Below are 22,704 nucleotides of genomic sequence, written 5' to 3'. Positions count from 1 at the left end.
TAAAATAACATAAATAATTATTCATATATGCATCAGTTCAGTTCAGTCGCTCAGTCATGTCCACCTCTTTGCAGTCCATGGACTGCAGCATGTCAGGCCTCCCTGTCCATCACTGACTCCCAGAGTTTAATCAAACTCATGTCCATCGAGGTGGTCATGCCATCCAGCCATCTCATCCTCTGTCATCCCCTTCTTCTGCCTTCAATCTTTCCCAGCATCAGGGTCTTTTCAAATGAGTCAGTTCTTCACATCAGGTGGCCAAAGTATTTAAGTTTCAGTTTCAACGGCATACTCAGCCACTTAGTGGTGTCAAGGATTTTGTAATACCATGGACTGTAGCCTTCTGGGCTCCTCTGTCCATGGAACTTTTCAGGCAAGAGTATTGGAGCAGGTTGCAATTTCCTTCTTCAAGGGATCTTCTCCATCCAGAGATCGAACCCAGATCTCCAGCAGGTGGATTATTTACCACTGAGACACCTGGGAAGACATATTCATAGATAAAAATAAATTTCATAAAACATGAGAATATTTTTTTTCTGATAATATTCAAATTAAACATTTAAAATCTAGATTAAATGAGTAATTTAATAAGATAAAGTTTATTTAAACTGATCTTAGAGAAAATCTAAATTCAAATTAATTAATATATGCAGGAGAAAGAAAAAAAATTTGCAAAGTCCTACTCCCCACATTATAAAAATGATGATTGATGATACACAGATTGATTGATCACTAGATTGAAAAACAACAAACACTAGTAATAAATTATTTTATAGGCAAATTCTAACTAACCACTATCTGATAATCCCCTGTTAAGAAAATTATACCATAACATAAACATATTATAAATGTCTTGTTTTTCAGTCACTCAGTCCTATCTGACTGTCTGTGACCATTGAGTCGGTGATGCCATCCAACCATCTCATCCTCTGTAATCCCCTTATCCTCCTATCTTCAAACTTCCACAGCATCGGGGTCTTTTCCAGTGAGTCAGCTCTTCAATGCACTAGAGCTTCAGCTTCAGCATTAGTTCTTCCAAAGAATATCCAGGGTTGATTTACTTTATAGGATTCACTGGTTTATCTCCTTGCAGTACAAGGGACTCTCAACAGTCTTATCCAACCCCAGAGTTCAAAGGCATCAATTCTCTGGATTTCAGCCTTCTTTATGGTTCAACTCTCATATCCATACATGACTACTGGAAAAAAATCATAGTTTTGACAATATGCTTTGTTGGCAAAGCATATCTCTTTGATGGCAAGTAATATCTCTGATTTTTAATATGCTGTCCAGGTTTGTCATAGCTTTTCTTCAAGGAGCAAATGTCCTTTAGTTGCATGACTTCAGTCACCATCCACAGTGATTTTGGAACCCAAGAAAGTAAAGTCTATCACTGTTTCAATTTTTCCCTATCTATTTACCATGAAGTGATGGGACCAGATGCCATAATATTAGTTTTTTGAATGTTGAATTTTAAGCTACCTTTTTCACTCTCCTCTTTCACCTTCATCAAGAGGTTCTTTTACTCCTCTTCACTTTCTGCCATTAGGGTGGTGTCATCTGCATATCTATGTTGTTGATATTTCTCCTGGCAATCTTGATTTCAAGCTTGTGTTTCATCCAGTGCAGAATTTCACATGAAGTACTCTGCATGTAAGTTAAATAAGCAGGGTGACAATATACAGTCTTATACATACTCCTTTCTCAACTTGGAAACAATCTGTTGTTTCATGTCTCATTCTAACTATTGCTTATTGACCTGCATACATGTTTCTCAGGAGGCTGGTAATGTGGTCTGGTATTACTATCTGTTTAAGAATTTTCTACAGTCTGTTGTTATCCACACAGTCAAAAACTTTAGGAAACTCGATGAAGTAGATTTTTTTTTTCTGGAATTCTCTTGCTTTTTTGTATGATCCAATGGATGTTGGTGATTTGATCGCTGGTTCCTCTGCCTTTACTAAAATCCACCTGATACATCTGGAAGTTCTTAGTTCACATACTGTTGAAGCCTATCTTGAAAGATTTTGAGCATTATATTGCTAGCATGTGAAATGAGTGCAGTTGTGTTCTAGAGTGAACATTCTTTAGCATTTCCCTTCTTTGGAATTGGAATGAAAACTGACCTTTTCCTGTCCTATGGCCAAATGCTGAGTTTTCCAAATTTGCTAGCATACTGAGTGTAGCATTTTAGCAGCAGCATCTTTTAGGATTTGAAATAGCTCAGCTAGAATTCCAATACCTCCACTAGATTTGTTCATAATAATGCTTCCTAAGGCTTCCTAAGGCCCACTTGACTTTGCACTCCAGAATGTCTGGCTTTAGGTAAGTGTTCATACCATTGTGGTTATCCAAGTCATTAAGATTTTTTTGAATAGTTCTGTGGATTGACAACAATGTCTGTCCTTAATATCTTCTGCTTCTGTGAGGTCCATACCATTTCTGTCCTTTTATTGTGCTAATCTTTGCATGAAATATTGCCTTGGTATCTCTAATTTTCTTGAAGAGATCTCTAGTCTTTCCCATTCTACTTTTTTCTTCTATTTCTTTGCACTGTTCACTTAGGAAGGCTTTTTTTTTTTTTAATCTCTCCTTAATATTATATGGAACTCTGCATTCAGATTAGTGTATCTTTCCTTTTCTCATTTGCCTTTCACTTCCCTTCTTTTCTATGCTCTTTGTAAGGCTTCCTCAGACAACCATTTTACCTTTTTGCATTTCTTTTTCTTGTGAATGCTTTTGATCACCACCTCCTGTACAATGTTCTTAACCTCTGTCCATAGATCCTTAGGTGCTCTGTCTATCACATCTTATCCTTTGAATCTATTTGTCAATTCCACTGTATAATTTGTAAATAAAATTATATCATGATATAAATATGTTCTAAATTAGGTCATAGATATTAATGAAAATATCCTTAAGAAGATTTACAGAACTTAATGTCACCAGAGATTATTTCAATATTTCAAATTCTGTTTGTATAAAACATCATATCTATAAACTTAAGGAGAAGAACTGCATATTCATCTTTATGATTGCTAAAAAGGCAGGTGGCAAAAATGAACAATTCTTGATGAATACATCTAGTAATAGAGGAAGTCTTGGTTGACATCATTTATTATTTAGTTCAGATCAAAATAGTGACTGAGGAAGACAGTATGTCTGAGGGACAGAAAATGAGAGGTACTGAAGAAAAGAGGATGTAGAAGAAGACAAGGAATAATTTAATGAAGTTTTATATGGAAGTCAGGAGAGATGTAATTGAAAGTCGAAGATTTGAGTAGGTAGCCAGCAATGGGATTGGTAGAAAAGAGATTAGAAATTGGGAAAGTAGTGGAGTATGTACATACTCCACATTCTGAGATTAAATGGTGTGGAGAACAGACTTCTTGTAACTTTCATGTCTAGTCTAAACACATGATGTGTTAAAATGTAGATTTGGACTCAGTAATTCTGTTGATGCCCATCCTGATGGCCTATGGACTAAACAAACATTGAGTAGCAGGGTTATAGCTCACAGACCTAAAAAGTAGTAAAGCTTTACTAAATTTCTTTGACTCTTAGTCCATTCTGTTGGATATTTGGGAATATTTAAATTAAACGAGATAAATCAGGTAACGAGTGGGAGAAGATTTTCAGGAGAAAAATGCATTTTTCTTTTAAAACTTCTTAGAATTTCCTTTGATCTCTCTTTAGAGATTTTATAATATTGTCTTACTCAGAAAACCATATTTCCCTGATACCTTTTTATCAAGATAAAAGGTTCGATGCACGATACTGGATGCTTCGGGCTAGTGCACTGGGACGACCCAGAGGGATGGTATGGGGAGGGAGGAGGGAGGAGGGTTCAAGATGGGGAACACATGTATACCTGTGATGGATTCATTTTGATATTTGGCAAAACTAATACAATTATGTAAAGTTTAAAAATAAAATAAAATTTAAAAAAAATTAAAAATAAAAAAATAAATATAAAAATGAAAAATAAATAAATAAATAAATAAACATTTTATATCCAAAAATATGTGAATTTATATTAGTCACAAATGAGTTCTAGTACTACTAACACAAAGTATATTTTCTTTATAATTTTGCAAAAGAAAGAATATTGGATAATTTTGTGTGTGCTGTATAAGTAATTATACAGATTTTCTCTTGACCTATACAATACATACTTTTAAAGTTTAAAAGGTACTCTTCATAACTATAGTCTGTGGGATGGTTAAAAATTATTAGCATTATCACCTATAAAAATATGTAATTCTATATATAATGTTTCAGTAGCGTATTTGTCTACATGTTTACTGTTTGCATTATTAATCCCTCTAGAATACCATCTAATCGATTGTTTGATTTTCCTTTCGAGCATTGATATTATGGCCATGAGTATATATTTGGTATAGAATAAAAAGTATTTAATAACTGCTTTAATACATTTATTTGAACCATTTATCCAGGAAAATGTTCATAGCACTTGACGCTCAACCATCTAAAGACATTGGTATATGGAAATTATGCTAGAGAGTAAATCAGTAGCTGACTTTTGAACAGATTCCTCAGTTCAGTTCAGTTCAGTCGCTCATTTGTGTCTGACTCTTTGAGACCCCATGAACCACAGCATGCCAGGCCTCCCTGTCCATAACCAACTGTCGGAGTTTACCCAAACTTATGTCCTTTAAGTTGGTGATGCCATATAACCATCTCATCCTCTGTCATCCCCTTCTCCTCCAGCCATCAAAATTTCCCAGCATCAGGGTCTTTTCAAATAAGTCAGCTCCTCACATCAGGTAGCCAAACTATTGGAGTTTCAGCTTCAACATCAGTCCTTCCAATGAACTGCCAGGACTAATCAATCTCCTTTAGCATGGACTGGTTGGGTTTCCTTGCAGTCCAAGGGACTCTCAAGGGTCTTCTCCAACACCACAGTTCAAAAGGATCAATTCTTCGGTGCTCAGCTTTCTTCACAGTCCAACTCTCACATCCATACCTGACTACTGGAAAAACAATAGCCTTGATTAGATGGACCTTTGCTGGCAAAGTCATGTCTCTGCTTTACAATATGTTGCCCAGGTTGATCATCAGTTTCCATCCAAGGAGTAAGCGTCTTTTACTTTCATGGCTGAAGTCACCATCTACAGTGATTTTGAAGCCCAAGAAAATAAAATCTGTCACTGTTTCCATTGTTTCTCCTTCTATTTGCCATGAAATGATGGGAACGGAAGTCATAATCTTAGTTTCCTGAATGTTGAGCTTTAAGCCAAGTTCTTCACTCTCCTCTTTCACTTTCATCAAGAGGTTTTTTAATTCTTCTTCACTATCTGCCATATCTTCTGCTTCTGTTAGGTCCATACCATTTCTGTCCTTTATCGAGCCCATTTTTGTATGAAATGTTCCTTTGGTATCTCTGATTTTCTTGAAGAGATCTCTAGTCTTTCCCATTCTGTTGTTTTCCTCTATTTCTTTGCATTGATCGCTGAAGAAGGCTTTCTTATCTCTTCTTGCTCTTCTTTGGAACTCTGAATTCAGATGTTTATATCTTTCCTTTTCTCTTTTGCTTTTCACTTCTCTTCTTTTCACAGCTATTTGTAAGGCCTCCCCAGACGGCCATTTTGCTTTTTTGCATTTCTTTTCCAGGGGGATAGTCTTGATCCCTGTTTCCAGTACAATGTCACGAACCTCATTCCATAGTTCATCAGGCACTCTATCTATCAGATCTAGGCCCTTAAATCTATTTCTCACTTCCACTGTATAATCATAAAGGATTTGATTTAGGTCATACCTGAATGGTCTAGTGGTTTTCCCTACTTTCTTCAATGTAAGTCTGAATTTGGCAATAAGGAGTTCATGGTCTGAGCTACAGTCAGCTCCTGGTCTTGTTTTTGCTGACTGTATAGAGCTTCTCCATCTTTGGCTGCAAAGAATATAATCAATCTGATTTTGGTGTTGACCATCTGGTGATGTCCATGTATAGAGTCTTCTCTTGTGTTGTTGGAAGAGGGTGTGTGTTATGACCAGTGCATTTTCTTGGCAAAACGCTATTAGTCTTTGCCCTGCTTCATTGCGTATTCCAAGGCCAAATTTGCCTGTTACTCCAGGTGTTTCTTGACTTCCTACTTTTGCATTCCAGTCCCCTATAATGAAAAGGACATCTTTTTTGGGTGTTAGTTCTCAAAGGTCTTGTAGGTCTTCATAGAACAGTTCAACTTCAACTTCTTCAGCGTTACTGGTTGGGGCATAGACTTGGATTACTGTGATATTGAATGGTTTGCCTTGGAAATGAACAGAGATCATTCTGTTGTTTTTGAGATTGCATCTAAGTACTGCATTTCGGACTCTTTTGTTGACCATGATGGCTATTCCATTTCTTCTGAGAGATTCCTGCCTGCAGTAGTAGATATAATGGTCATCTGAGTTAAATTCACCCATTATAGTCCATTTCAGTTCGCTGATTCCTAGAATGTCAACATTCACTCTTGCCATCTCTTGTTTGACCACTTCCAATTTGCCTTGATTCATGGACCTGACATTCCAGGTTCGTATGCAATATTGCTCTTTACAGCATCGGACCTTGCTTCTATCACCAGTCACATCCACGCTGGGTATTCTTTTTGCTTTGGCTCCATCCCTTCATTCTTTCTGGAGTTATTTCTTCACTGATCTCCAGTAGCATATTGGGCACCTACTGACCTGGGGAGTTTCTCTTTCAGTATCCTATCATTTTGCCTTTCATACTGTTCATGGGTTTCTCAAGGCAAGAATACTGAATTGGTTTGCCATTCCCTTCTCCATGGACCACATTCTGTCAGTTCTCTCCACCATGACCTGCCGATCTTGGGTTGCCCCACGGGCATGGCTTAGTTTCATTTAGTTAGACAAGGCTGTGGTCCTAGTGTGATTAGATTTACTAGTTTTCTGTGAGTATGGTTTCAGTGTGTTTGAAGAAGAGATGGCGAGAATACACAGAAGAACTGTACAAAAAGATCTTCACGACCCAGATAATCACAATGGTGTGATCACTGACCTGGAGCCAGACATTCTGGAATGTGAAGTCAAGTGGGCCTTAGGAAACATCACTACAAACAAAGCTAGTGGAGGTGATGGAATTCTAGTTGAGCTATTCCAAATCCTGAAAGATGATGCTGTGAAAGTGCTGCAGTCAATATGCCAGCAAATTTGGAAAACTCAGCAGTGGCCACAGGACTGGAAAAGGTCAGTTTTCATTCCACTCCCAAAGAAAGGCAATGCCAAAGAATGCTCAAACTACCGCACAATTGTACTCATCTCACACGCTAGTAAAGTAATGCTCAAAATTCTCCAAGCCAGGCTTCAGCAATATGTGAACCGTGAACTTCCTGATGTTCAAGCTGGTTTTAGAAAAGGCAGAGGAACCAGAGATCAAATTGCCAACATCCACTGGATCATGGGAAAAGCAAGAGAGTTCCAGAAAAATATCTATTTCTGCCTTATTGACTATGCCAAAGCCTTTGACTGTGTGGATCACAATAAACTGTGGAAAATTCTTCAGGAGATGGGAATACCAGACCACCTGACCTGCCTCTTGAGAAATTTGTATGCAGGTTAGGAAGCAACAGTTAGAACTGGACATGGAACAACAGACTGGTTCCAAATAGGAAAAGGAGTTTGTCAAGGCTGTATATTGTCACCCTGTTTATTTAACTTCTATGCAGAGTACATCATGAGAAACGCTGGATTGAAAGGATCACAAGCTGGAATCAAGTTGCCAGGAGAAATATCAATAACCTCAGATATGCAGATGACAACACCCTTATGGCAGAAAGTGAAGAGGAACTAAAAAGCCTCTTGATGAAAGTGAAAGTGGAGAGTGAAAAAGTTGGCTTAAAGCTCAACATTCAGAAAATGAAGATCGTGGCATCTGGTCCCACCACTTCATGGGAAATAGATGGGGAAACAGCTGAAACAGTGCCAGACTTTATTTTTGGGGGCTCCAAAATCATTGCAGATGGTGACTGCAGCCATGAAATTAAAAGATGCTTACTCCTTGGAAGGAAAGTTATGACCAACCTAGATAGCATATTCAAAAGCAGAGACATTACTTTGCCAACAAAGGTTTGTCTAGTCAAGGCTATGGTTTTTCCTGTGGTCATGTATGGATGTGACAGTTGAACTGTGAAGAAAGCTGAGGGCCAAAGAATTGATGCTTTTGAACTGTGGTGTTGGAGAAGACTCTTGTGAGTCCCTTGGACTGCAAGGAGATCCAACCAGTCCATTCTGAGGGAGTTCAGCCCTGGGATTTCTTTGGAAGGAATGATGCTAAAGCTGAAACTCCAGTACTTTGGCCACCTCATGTGACGATTTGACTCATTGGAAAAGACTGTGATGCTAGGAGGGATTGGGGGCAGGAGGAGAAGGGGACGCCAGAGGATGAGATGGCTGGATGGCATCACTGACTCGATGGATGTGAGTCTCAGTGAACTCTGGGAATTGGTGTTGGACAGGGAGGCCTGGTGTGCTGGGATTCATGGGGTCGCAAAGAGTCGGACACGACTGAGTGACTGATCTGATCTGATCTGATCTGCCATAATTGTGGTGTCATCTGTATATCTGAGGTTATTGATATTTCTCCTGGCAATCTTGCTTCCAGCTTGTGCTTCTTCCACCTCAGCATTTGTCATGATGTTCTCTGCATATAAGTCAAATAAGCAGGGTGGCAATATACAGCCTTTACGTACTTCTTTTCCTATTTGGAACCAGTCTGTCCAGTTCTAACTGTTGCTTTCTGACCTGCATACAAGTTTCTCAAGAGACAGCTCAGGTGGCCTGGTCTTTCCATCTCTTTCAGAATTTTCCACAGTTTACTATGATCCATACAGTCAAAGGCTTTGGCATAGTGAATAAAGCAGAAATAGATGTTTTTCTGGAACTCTCTTGCTTTCGATGATCCAGCGGAGGTTCGCAATTTGATCTCTCGTTCCTCTGCCTTTTCTAAAACCAGCTTGAACATCTGGAAGTTTTTGGTTCATATATTGCTGAAGCCTGGCTTGGATATTTTTGAGTATTACTTTACTAGCATGTGAGATGAGTGCAATTGTGCAGTAGTTTGAACATTCTTTGGCATTGCCTTTCTTTGGGAGTGGAATGAAAACTGACCTTTTCCAGTCCCGTGGCCACTGCTGAGTTTTCCAAATTTGCTGATATATTGAGTGCAGCACTTTCACGACCTAATCTTTTAGGATTTGAAATAGCTCAACTGGATTTCCATCACCTCCACTAGATTTGTTCATAATGATGTTTCCTAAGGCCCACTTGACTTCACATTCCAAGACATCTGGCTCTAGGTAAGTGATCACACCATCGTGATTATCTGGGTCATGAAGATCTCTTTTGTACAGTTCTTCTATATATTCTTGCCACCTCTTCTCAATATCTTCTGCTTCTGTCCTGTATAGGATTTGTGTCCTGTATTGTGCCCATCTTTGCATAAAATGTTCCCTTGGTATCTCTAATTTTCCTGAAGAGATCTCTAGTCTTTCCCATTCTACTGTTTTCCTCTATTTCTTTGCATTGCTCGCTGAGGAAGGCTTTCGTATCTCTCCTTAGTTCTCCTTTTGAACTCTGCATTCAAATGGGTATATCTTTCCTTTTCTCCTTTGCTTTTTGCTTCTCTTCTTTTCACAGCTTTTGTAAGGCCTCCTCAGACAGCCATTTTGCTTTTTTGCATTTCTTTTTCTTGGGGATAGTCTTGATCCCTGTCTCCAGTACAATGTCACAAACCTCTGTCTATAGTTCATCAGGCACTCTATCAAATCTAGTCCCTTAAATCTATTTCTCACTTCCACTGTATAATCATAAGGGATTTGATTTAGGTCATACCTGAATTGTCTAGTTGTTTTCCCCACGTTCTTCAGCTTAAGTCTGAATTTGGCAATAAGGAGTTCATGATCTGAGCCACAGTCAGCTCCCAGTCTTTCTTCTGCTGACTGTATAGAGCTTCTCCATCTTTGGCTGCAAAGAATATAATCAATCTGATTTCAGTGTTGGCCATCTGGTGATGTCCATGTGTAGAGTCTTCTCTTTTGTTGTTGGAAGAGGGTGTTTCCTATGACCAGTCCATCTCTCGGCAAAACTTTGCACTTTTCCTTAAGTAAAGTGTTAGGCAATCCAATTTATAACTTCTGGATTTGCATACTTAGAATACCTTTATGTAACTGACCAATTAAAAGAGGTACAACTATGAGAATACATACAGTCTCAACAATTCTTTGTTTTGATTTTTGTGCAGTAGAAAATTTAATCCATCCAAAAGATCATAAGCTTAAGCAATGGCTTTCTTTGTGCTAATCAACACAGGCAGAGGTGTAGAGTGTCTTTCTGTCAAAAATAAGCATGGTCACACAATTGGTTCAATGCCCTTTATGCTGTCCAAAATATAAATGTTCATTCTACATATTTTATCAGTTTTTTTTAATAGCAAATATTTTGCAGTAGTAATCTTGAATTGTTTAAGTAGCATCATTTTATTTAGTGATTGAAATGCACTGAAATGCATGCATTATAAATGTTATATTATAGTAAGAGAACTAAAGCTTACCTCTGGGGACGTAACATTCAAAGAATATACATGTAGAGTCGAGTTTTTTATAGTGAATATCAGATGTATTTTTTGCACTTATTTTTCCTGCACTAGTCAGCTGTAGATCTTTACCTAATAGGGTCTTCAGAATTCGATTAAGTAGAAGTGGAAAATTTAAAAACCTTTTGGGATCAGGCAGATAATGAAAAATAGATGAAGAAAGCTCTGTGGTAGAAAAACGATAACCAGTGACTGGGACATGTGAAAACAGAAACAACAAGACCATGCCCTAGTTACGATGAACAGCTACTCCTTGGCCCCAGCCACCTGATGTCAGGAAGGAATGTGGATATCTTAGATGTTGTTTATCAGTTTCTTAAATGCTGAAACAAAAAGCTATCAAAGCATTTCCAGTGCAAATAGACAAGATATGCTTTCGTATTTATAACCTTTAGCTAATCATCATTTTAAATAAATTAAACCATCCTTTCAAATTCCTACTTTAATGGATTTTCTCTGTATCTTACCAAAAATATTTAACAATATTTGACTTCTTAGAGAGTGAGATACCATTACCATGCTAAACTTAACACAAGTTATCTCATTCCATCCACACCGTAACATTATAGTTAAGAGCCATAGTCACATTTTAACATATGAGATATGGAGAATTTACTGCACCAGAAGTCAGTCTTTAGAAGCAGTATCCCTAATTTCTATGTACACTATGTTTCAAACCATGCACTTAGAAGATAGATGTACCCATATGTACAGATACAGATGTAGCTCTGTTTCTCTATCAGTCAGTCAATCTGTTGCTCTATCATCTATCTAATAAAGTAAATATTATGAATATCAACTTTTAACCAAGTTTCCTTTCTTATGATGCAGATAAATATTGCAATCTTAAATGTCAAATTGCAATGTTAAATTGCAATGTTAATATTTCATCCATGGTTCATCTTCCGCTTTCCTCTGTAATTCACTCTTCCTGATTTTCTGCAAGTTTTACCATATGAAAAGCCTTCCTCTAATTTTTCTCATTTCACCTTTGTATTCATTATGCTCTTGAGCCTTCTCAAAAAACTTCCGGATTAAATGTACCTTACTATGATTATGCCTATCTCTTCTTCTGTTTAGAGTACATGACCCTTTTCTATGAAATTAAGGATTTTAGTAGACGATCATTAAGGCTTCTTCTACTTCTAAACTCTTATAATTTATTAACCACAACTTGTTTCAATAAGTTCAGAGGTTCAGCTTAAACATCTATTAGGGACAACCTAGCTTTTAAGCAGAGGTTATACATAAAGGAGAGGGGCTTCCCAGGTGGCTCAGTGGTAAAGAATCCTCCTGCAAATGCAGAAGATACAGGTTGAATCCTTGAGTCAAGAAGATCATCTGGAGAAGGAAATGCAGCCCACTCCAGTATTCTTGCCTGGAAAATCCCATGGACAGAGGATGTTGGTGGCGTACAGTCCAAGGCATCACAGAATCACACACGACTTAACTACTGAGCACACACACAATACACAGGAAAAGTGGGCAAGAGTGTTAATAAAATTAGTGGAGAACAAAAGAAGGTAAACACAATAAAACTCCCAGAATAATCACATGGTAGTTCATTTCTGTTCAACTTCTTTACTGTAGTAATTTTCTGGGAAATATGGCAGTTAAATAAAAATCAATCTTTGTTTTAATAGTTTTCCTCTTCTTTTCTCTCATGTCTCTTTGTCTTTCTCTTTTATATACCATAACTCAGTCTCACTTTCCATCCTTTTTTCTCCCCCCTCTCTAAAAAGGAGGCAAAGCATATTGACAGAAAAAAAATTAAAATGTTACTAAGTGGAGTTTTGAAAAATGTATAATTGTGTGGATGTTTTAAGAAGGATGAAGTTAATTGTTGATACAGAAAGCATGGTTAATTCATTTGTCCAGTACCTGAGCCTTTATTGGGTTTCCTTGATGGCTCAGATAGTAAAGAATCTGCCTGTGATGCAGGAGATTGAACCCGGGCTCAATCTCTGGGTTGAGAAGATCCCCTGGAAAAGGTAATGGCTGCCCATTCTACTGTTCTTGCCTGGAGAATTCCATGGACAGAGTAACCTGGTAGACACACATGTCCATTGGGTCACAAAGAGTTCGACACATCCAAGCGACTAACACTTTCAGGCATCCTGACCTCTGGCAGGTAAAGAAGTGTTTATACCTCAGGAAGCCATTAGAGTGTCTAGTGCCTAGGAATATTAATTTTATTCCTATGACAAATATTTTTTAATAATGTTGTGCACTTTATTTAGTTCGAATTATTTTCCTAAGATTTGTATGCTCAGTGCATTTTTTGTTTTTATATGTATACTTCCAAAAAAAAATTTAATTACTGAACAAAAGCAATGAGCTCCATTATACTTTTACATCCATGAAAGTCCAGTCAGGGGACAAAAAACATACCAGTAATTTAAACAAGGAATCTTTATTATAAAGAATCATTAATTTATAAAAAAAAAAAAAAAACATTTAACTACTAAAAGAGATATAAGGGACTCTATGTAGTCCAGAATTTGCAGGTACAAATTAATGGGTTATACTATTAGTAGGCTGATGGATATTGGACAATAAAAAACTGAGCACTTAGGAGAGGTTCCTCCAGCCAAGACCAAGATTTCAAACTCTTTGAAGAAGGCATGGACAGAGGGAGAGGGGCAGTTGGTCAATGGCAGAAAAAGATTTCCAGAAGATGCAGGCCAGTGCTGGTTTACAGAAATGATCTCCCAGTGCCAGAGGAAGTGAACACGTGGGAGCTAATCTACAGAAGCAAGTTACTTAGTGAGACAGTTGCCTGAGGTCACAGGGGCACCTTCTCTAAAAGCAACCTCATGAAGGACAGTCAGTTGCCTGATGATGGATACATTTCATCTGTAAAAGCAGCCTGCCAGGTAGGAAAAGCATGGCTTGAAAGTATGGGCACAGCTCCTGTGAAAGACAGTGAGGTAGAACCTGTTTATAAAGGGAAACCTGTCTATGAAATGAGAACCACCAAGAATCACCTCCTGCACTGAATAAAATATGGAGGCAGCAATCAACCTGAGGAAAGGGCCTTCTTGCTCCTATCTCCTCACTGTGTCACTCTAACACTATCTATTGAAATAAAAGTGTGATGGCATGGATTGGGAGATTGGGACTGACATATGCTTCTATGTATAAAGTAGCTAACTAATGGGAACCTACTATGAAGCACAAGGAACTCTACTCAATGCTCTGTGGTGATTTAAATGGGAAGGAAATCCAAAAAAGAGGGAATAGATGATTGTGTGTGGCTGACTCACTTTGCTGTACAGCAGAAGGTAATGCAGTGTTGTAAGGCAACTATACACCAGTAAAAATAACAATAATAAAAAATAAAATAAAGTAAAATGCAAACAGACAAAAACTAACAAAATCAAGGATACCAAATTATGTGAGTTATGTTTATCAATATTTACCAAAATAAAAGTTGACACTGCTGCTGCTGCTAAGTCGCTTCAGTCGTGTCCGACTCTGTGTGACCCCATAGATGGCTGCCCACCAGGCTCCGCCATCCCTGGGATTCTCTAGGCAAGAATACTGGAGTGGGTTGCCATTTCCTTCTCCAATGCATGAAAATGAAAAGTCAAAGTTAAGTCACTCAGGGAAAAAAAAATAAAAGAAAAGCCCAGCAATGCACCAGCTGGAGAAATAGAAATGTGTACAGAGTCCACAAAACTTGGAGAAAAGAATAATGTGTTTGGAAGTGAGAGACTGTAAATTGATATTTGACCCAACATTTTTTCACTTAACATGTTTCCTTAAAAAATTGAACTTATTATCCTTAGAGCTTACTAGAGAGGGTATCTAGAACAGGGCTTTATGCTACCATTTATATTCTTCATTTAAAGTAGTCTGAAGGCATGCTGACATCATTTCAGTAACAAGAAATATGATGACAGCCTCTATTAAGTTGAAAGAGTTTTGATAAAATGCCTATTTTTGCAGGTTCAGGTAACTCATTAACCAATAAAGCTGTGTGCATATGTGTTTCTAAATTTCTTCCCCAATATAGGCTTGTATTATTGGGGACATGGTATTAGGGATAGAAATAAATAAATAAATATGTACATATATGTACATGTGTGTATATCTACATATGAAATGAAAATTCATTCCCAAATGTGATTTTAATCTATATTTTGATATTATTCCTAAGATACTAAAATTAAATACATTACTGATAGCAGAATTTCAGATATTATCCATTGCATGTATTCAGTTAAAAGATTTATGAAAGTCTTAGAGACACTTGTTCACTCACTGATGTTTCATAAGTAGATAGTGGTAACAGATTGGTCTAGAACTAAAATCTCATACTAAAATCTCAACTCTTTATTCATATTGTCTGTATTAGAAAGAGCTAATAATAAATGCACCATTTACCATATCATACTTTCAGAATTAAATACGGCCTCTCACTGGCAGGGAAGCTGTTACATAAAATATTGCTTAAAGCTCCATGTTATATACATTTTACTTCATTTAAAATAGCTTATTTTAATCCAATCAATGTAAAATCTCTAAGACTTCTTTAAAAATTAACAGAACACATAACCTGATAAGGAAACATTTAAAAAGAACTTATGCCGCACCGTCTTCTAAAATTTAAGCCACCTCATTGTTCTTAAAAACCGTCTTTGCTAAATATAGGATATTTGATATCATTTTTACATTCCTTTGAGATCTTAATAAATTTTCCTTTTCTTTAGTTGAAGCAGAAATGGCAGGAGAAAATTAAGACTGATAGCACAATACATCAGAGGCTCAGGAAATTACCTGAGATGTCTCTGCACAATCATGTGACAATTACCACTCACCTCCATGGCCTCCTTTGAAATCTTTCTTTGTTTGGTATAAATGGTATAATGGTTACTAAGGACAGACTACAACTAGAGATCAACCACATTAACAGAGCAGACACTTTTTTCCTAGGATATATAATTTGCCTCTTATAAAAAAAAAATGTTATATTCAGGCATGCTTTAATCTGTCAGATTTCAGGGTCAGATAACTTTCTTCAAGTGCATAGGGACAATTTTTCAGTAGGAAGCCAGTGTACTGGGCTTAGGAGTGATCCATTCATATCTTTAAAAGTTTTAAAGTTATATTCAGATAGAAAACAGGACATTATAGAGTAAAGGAGAGATATTTCTGGTACTAAATTTTAGAAACAATTTTTTTCCAGAGAAAGTTATACATTATCTTAAGTATAAGCATATTGAAATATGATTCAAATGTATAAACCAACTTCAGGGAAACATTATAAGATCATTATCTATGCTGTACAGAGTAACACTTCCAGGCACTGTAAAAGATTTTAGGATCACATAGCATCAATGGTCACTGTCTTTGGTTAATATGAATTGGAAACTTGGGGCTGAGGAAATTAAATAGGCCATTTGACTTAGTACTTTTGACCCTCTATTGCCCAGAATTTACAGGAAAATAGAGCCTTTTATTTGATGCTATTTTTGTGGTTATATATACAACCATATAACACAAATACATATTTGTGTTATATGTATATATGTATGTATATATGTATTATATACATATATATAACAAATATATATTTGTTATTTTATATACAACAAATATATTTAAATATTTTATATACAACAAATATATATTTTTTATTTTAACCAAGAACTTCCAGATGTCCAACTGTATTTGGAAAACACAGAGTTCAAATTGTCAACATCTGTTGTATCATAGAAAAAGCAAGGGAATTGCAGAAAACATCTGCTTCTGCTTCTTTGACTACACTAAAGCCTTTGAATGTATGGATCATAAAAAAAAAAACTGTAGAAAATTCTTGAAGAGATAGTAATACCAGACCACCTTACCAGCCTCCTGAGAAACCTATATGCGTGTCAGTAAACAACAGTTAGAATGGGATGTGAAATTACAGTCTGCTTCCAAATGGGGAAAGGAGTAGGTCAATGCTGTATATTGTTACCCTGCTTGTTTAACTGATATGTAAAGTATAATATGTGAAATGTCAGGCTGGATGAAGTACAACCTGGAATCAAGATTGCCAGGAGAAACAACAATAACCTCAGATATGCAGATGAAGCTACTCTAATGGCAGAAAGTGAGGAAGAGCTAAAGAGCCTCTTGATGAGGGTGAAAGAGAAGAGTAAAAAAGTTGACTTAAAACTCAGCATTCAAAAAGCTAAGATCGTGGCATCTGGCCCCATCACTTCATGGCAAATAGATGGGGAAGAAAAATGGAAACAGTGACAGACTTTATTTTCTTGGGCTCCAAAATGACTAACAGTGACTGCAGCCGTGAAACAAAAAGACACTTGCTCCTTGCAAGAAAAGCTTTGATAAACCAAGACAGCATATTAAAAAGCAGAGATATAAGTTTGCCAATGAAGGTGCATATCGTCAAAGCTATGGTTTTCCCAGTAGTCATATATGTATGTGAGAGCTGGACCACAAAGAAGGCTGAGCACTGAAGAATTGATGCTTCTGAAGTGTGGTGTTAGAGAAGAAGCTTGACAACAAGGAGATCAAACCAATCAATCCTAAATTAACTCTTGAATATTCATTGGAAGGACTGATACTGAACCTGAAGTTCCAATACTTTGGCAACATGATGTGAAGAGCCAACTGACTATAAAGACCCTGGTGCTGGGAAAGTTTGAGGGTAGGAAGAGAAGCAGGCAATAGAGGCTGAGATGGTTGGATGGCGATTCAATCATCGACTGAATGAATGTGAGTTTGAGCAAACTCTGGGAGATAGTGAAAGAGAGAGAAGCCTGGCATGCTGCTGTCCATGGGGTCACAAAGAGTCTGACACAACTAAGCAACTGAACAACAATATACAACTATATATTGACATATATATATGCATACACAGAAACATAGTATTTCAGGAGTTGTGACAATACCACAGACATGTATATATGGAACTGTCCTTATATTTATATCATTATCTATAAAAGGATCTTTAGGAAATATTACCTATAGGAAAATATCATTTTCCCCCTCTAATCCAAACTGGATATTGGAATCTTCATATCTGAAGCATGGACACTTAACTAAATACACGCTGATCAAAGAAGTAATTCTTAGGTGTGTCAAATGTGTCAACTTAGCATCTCACTTAAGAGAAAGTTTTTGATCACTTATAGTGTAACCTTAAACACTTCAACATAAAGTTACAGAAAAAAAGCCAGTAAGAAAAAAAAAAAAAAAGCCAGTAAGTTTGATTCATTTAATGCAGAATGCATTTAATGAAGCACTATGATTATAAATAGACTCTAGCTTTATCTCCTTATTAAAATGGATGAAAAATAATGCAACCCCTACCCAGTATGTACCAAACAAAAGGTGCGATAAAAAGTGGCTTTGAAATACATGAGCTTTCTTTTTTTTTTTTTTTTTCTTCTTCTCTTTTTTTTTTTTTTTTTTCATCACATCCTAGATTTATTACAACTGACCTGCAGGCAAGAGGAGAGAACTATTACATCGACACTTCGATTCCATGGATATATCTTAAATAGAGGGAGAATTCAAACAAGAATACAGGATAAACTATTCCCAAGCTCCAGGAAGCAGTCATGTGACTGAGCTGCACTTTTTACAGACAAATAAGGCAATAGCCCTTCACATCAGCTTTCCGACAGTTTTTATACAATATGCTTCTGTGGTACAGGAGAGAAATAACCAGAGCTCACAATGTACAGTTCTTACACTATTGTTACAGTGTGTGAACACTGCACACCCTTTTGTTTTCATAAAGATACACTGTAATAAACTCCTTGCCCTTGAGTTTATAGTTTATAATAATCTATGATTAATACACTCAAATTGCCTTTTTTATGTGGTCATCCACATGAGAGAACAGTCAGATCAGCTCCTGGAGGGTCAGCACTGTGTTCCTCTCCATCTGCATATGGCAAAGTGACCCCACGCGGAGCCAGACAGAAGGGTGACCACGGAGATCCGGAGTCCTCCTGAGTCCCCGGGAGCCGTGGGGATGGGGGGCGATGGCTTGGCATGGTCAGGGGCAGGCGCTGCAGGGCTTCCCCTCCGAGGCTGGGAAATCTGGGGTTTCGATGCCACGGCAGAGAGAACAGGAAGATCAGGCGAGTGGACCAAAGCGAGAAACCACTGGTGAATTCAGAAATTGACAGGATGTAACTGTAAACAGCACCATCCTCCCTTTGTTGTTGAGAAGTGTCCGTGACTGTCACCTGGGAGGAGACACAGCGACACCCACCGCTGTTTGGTTCTGTCACGGCATCTGCCGCGTCTCAGACCTCAGCCGCTTTACGCTCCAGTGGGCGTGAGCTGCTCACGGCGCCGCTGGACAGACTTGACCGTCACACCTACGCAGGGCGGCAGGGGGGCCGGAGGGAGACCATGGAGACCCGGCTCGTGGGGAAGGGAGGAAGGACAGCAGAAGATGCAAATTTCAACGGCCTCCTAGAACTATTCTGGGGCTCTTTGGGGGTTTTTTGGTTTTAGGGTTGTTTTTTGTAGAATTCCAATCGTAAGAAATGTGGTGACCTGCTAGAGTCTTGTAGGTGAGGAACTCATGTAAAAGAAATCCTCCTCTGGTCAAGTGTTATCTCTAGAAGAGATGTTCTTCCATCACCTGCCACATCAGCTGGGCCCCACCTTCTCAGCCTTTTAAACTTGAGATCATGGGATACACTGGGGGCTGTACAAATTCTTGGTAAGGAACATCCCTGGTAATCATAAAGGTTTCCGTTATAGGGAAAAAGGTGAGATACTGGATCAAGCAAGAGTCACGTAGGGGCAACAGACCACACAGGTGGGGAAAGAGACGCAGAAGCTGCAGACCTGGACCAGTCATGTCACACAGCTGAGATCTGGTCTTTCGCTGCCTGAAAGACATCTTTATCTGATCAGTCAAGGCACATTGCTACCAGCTACTTCTCCCCGTCAGTGAGTTATGGTGGCCAGAGCATCAGGCTTGGGACCAGGGGAAATACATAGCTGCTACGAGTTGTTCCAGACAGGATTCTAGGATTAAAAACATCTGTAAACTTTGCCCTCCGTATTCTTCCCTTCTCAGCCCGGGTGGTTTGTGGCAGGTGGAACATCCAATTGGCAGCACACCGAATTCTGAGAATCAGCACCTTCTCTGACGCGTGGCAGACTCCTGAGTCTCCCCGATGGAGGGCAGAGGACTGGGGGTGGGCGGGGGAGAAAAGAACACGTTCTGTCCCGTCTCGGCATTTTCACGTTCTCCTCTCTGAACGCAGCACGGTTTTTGGTCAAGATAAACGTGCTCTAATTTAACGTGATATTTCAAACAGGGAATTTGGCTGAGCACATGGATCCCCAAGCGTGGACAGTGACTGTCAAACAACAGAAGGTCCAATCAGTCAACCTATTGCACTTGGTGAAGAAAGTCTACCCCTCCTCCGTCTCCCAGCTCCGGAAGGCAAGGTGTCTCGCCGGCCGTGCCTGCCTCGCGCTCCAGCTCAGAGCCTGCATTCAGACACAGCGTGGCCACCACCGCATCCATCCAGCATTCGGAAGCCTGACGAAACACCCTTCCAGCAGCTGCGTCTCCAGGCTTCAAGTCTAGAAATGAGTTTACAATGTGGTCTTATCACAGTCAGCAAGCTGATGGTACTGACATCCACGTTCACGGGAGAGCAGGCGAGGTCTCTGACCGGCACTGACGCTGCGCGGGTGCTCGGGTCGCACGGGGATGCGCGTTCGGGGTGGCGGGAGTATACAGACGGGATGAAAACAAACACCAGTCCTGGTGTGCATGGTGTCTGGCGAGCAATAAAAACACTGTGGTAGGGGTGAAGGTTCTGTACGTCTTGCTTCCTCCCAGCCCTTTGTCTAGAGTCTGACGTAGCAGCAACATCAATCGACATACATGGGGGAGCTCGGGGTGGCTGGCATTTGATCCAGGATTTTACACACGTAGCATGCGACCTCGACGGCGCGCTCCTCGTACATCAAAATAAAGGGGTGTTTCAGGAGTTCTTTATACTTTGGCCTTTTGGATTCATCCTTCGTAAGGCACAAGTTGACAAAGTTGATGAAACTTGGGGAGAACTCCCTTTCCTCAGAGTTACTCAGCTGTGGCGGATCCCCTTTCACGACTTGTGTTAGTTGATCAAATACACTATTCCACTTTGGATAAGGAAAGCGGCCAGTGGCCAATTCGTACAATGTGATCCCCAGACTCCAGACATCAGAGTGGACGTCTAGCCTTGGCGTGACGCACTTGGGTCTATTCTTTCAGGTGCCATGTAGGGCCTGCAGCCGGCATCTCTTGTCTTAGCGATCGAGTCCACAAGCTGTCCACTGATGCCAAAGTCACAGAGTTTAATATTTCCACTTCTATCCAGAAGAATATTGGAAGGTTTGATATCTCTGTGAATGATTTTCAAGTTTTCTTTTAAGTGGTTTAGTGCTTTCACAGTTGCTAAAGTGATTTTGCCTAAAATTTCTTCTGGAATAACATCATCTAATACACTATATACATATTTGTAAAACTTATCAAACGAGGTAGACATGAGTTGCATGCAGATCCAACAGTCACCCTCTCGGAAGAGCGCGCCATAGAACTGAACAATGTATGGGCAGTCACTGCTCCGCATCACTACATCCAAATCCATGAGGAGCTGCTTCTGCTCTTTTTCATCCACTGTCGACCGGATTCTTTTAACTGCCATTATTTGCCCACTGGGTTTGTGGACCATTTTGTTGACAGAACCGTAAGCTCCTCGTCCAATCTCTCCGAGGTCTTTCAAATCCTCTGCAGTGAAATCCCAGTGCTGCTCAGGGGAGATCTTCAGTTTTCCTGACGACTCAATGCTGTGTGTTCTCAGTCTCTCTCCTGCATGCTGCTGACGGCCGGGTGGCCGGGCGCCGGGGACCCCGCGGGGCCCAGGGTGCCGCTGCCGCCCCCGGAGCCGCCGCCGCCGCCGCCGCCGCTGGGGCTCGGAGCCGCCATTGTTGGGAGTGAGGACATGAGCTTTCTGACAACAGTTATTAGTCACATCTTACTCACTGACCTTTCTAGCAGCAGGGACGTTCAGTAAGCTGTTATAAGAAGATACCATTTTTGGAAGTAATAAAACTCTTTAATGTGAGTCAGCTGTTTAACAGGACTACCATTTCTTGACTGATGAGTTTCTAGAGACATAAAAATCCTCCTAGGTGCTTTATGGGCTTTGTCACTGTTCAGAAGATGCAGTGGCTTACCTCAAAGAGTTAATAATGATATCATTTGTAGCCCCTGGATGCTTAATTATCTATAAGAAATCAAAAGAAAGAAGTGATGATTGGTAAGTTACACTCTGTAGGAATAAATGCCGATGTAACATGGACAGTACGCAGAGCAAGTGCTTCTTATGAGTAAAACTTCATTCTCAGGGAGCTGCAAAAGTTTAGGGGCTAGCATGTTTAAATTAGGGTCTCTCTCAGTTCAATGTCAGGTCCTAATCCTGGTTTTGATTGAAAGGTATATGGCTTTCAGCATTTATCTTTATTCTGATTTATCTTAAAATGCTCAAATTCTTGAATTTAATGAAATGGATTAATGTGTTCAATTGTGTTCTTCATTCCTCCTCTGGCTTATCTGAGCAACTATCCGTAGTTTTCATTAAAACTTGTCTAAGTTGGAAATTAGGTTATTATATCTGACCGTATTATCTAACATACTTGAGTGCTACTTGCCCTTCTATAGTAAAATGTGTTATTTGTTAATTCATGTCCTTCTTTTTATCAGTGCTTTAGTGCAGTGTGGAATTAATGGAACCTCAATGTGATACATCCTCTCTCTTACAATAGTAAGTTGCTCTAGCACATACTCACTGCATGAGAGATTGTGAAAGGATTTATTTTTTAAATTCTTTACAATCACTATTGGAAACCCAAAGATCAGGCATGTATGCACATGTGTATTTGTAGATAATTCTAGCTCAGAATAAAACTTGAAAGAAAAATATTACAGGTCATTATACACACACACACACACACACACAGAATGACAAATCACAGCATGGTATTTAACATATTGTAAATCTGTCACTGTGTGTAGCACTCAAGCTTTGTTAATTTCTTCCACACTACAA

The 22,704-nt window shown here is 39.0% G+C and overlaps 1 pseudogene across 1 annotated transcript; it reads right to left on the bottom strand.

Annotated features, from left to right (window-relative positions):
* Positions 1-17,992: 17,992 nt before the first annotated feature.
* Positions 17,993-21,591, bottom strand: LOC147370831 (dual specificity mitogen-activated protein kinase kinase 4 pseudogene; annotated as a pseudogene). Its single transcript, XR_015166184.1, has one exon. The product of XR_015166184.1 is annotated as a dual specificity mitogen-activated protein kinase kinase 4 pseudogene (transcript).
* Between the last annotated feature and the right edge of the window lie 1,113 nt (positions 21,592-22,704).

The sequence above is a fragment of the Bos grunniens genome, chromosome 6, assembly GCF_055505025.1.
Source record: "Bos grunniens cultivar Pamir isolate PY7600 chromosome 6, Bosgru_T2T1.0, whole genome shotgun sequence".
Lineage (NCBI taxonomy): Eukaryota > Metazoa > Chordata > Mammalia > Artiodactyla > Bovidae > Bos > Bos grunniens.
This window is presented reverse-complemented; position numbering and strand designations above follow the sequence as displayed.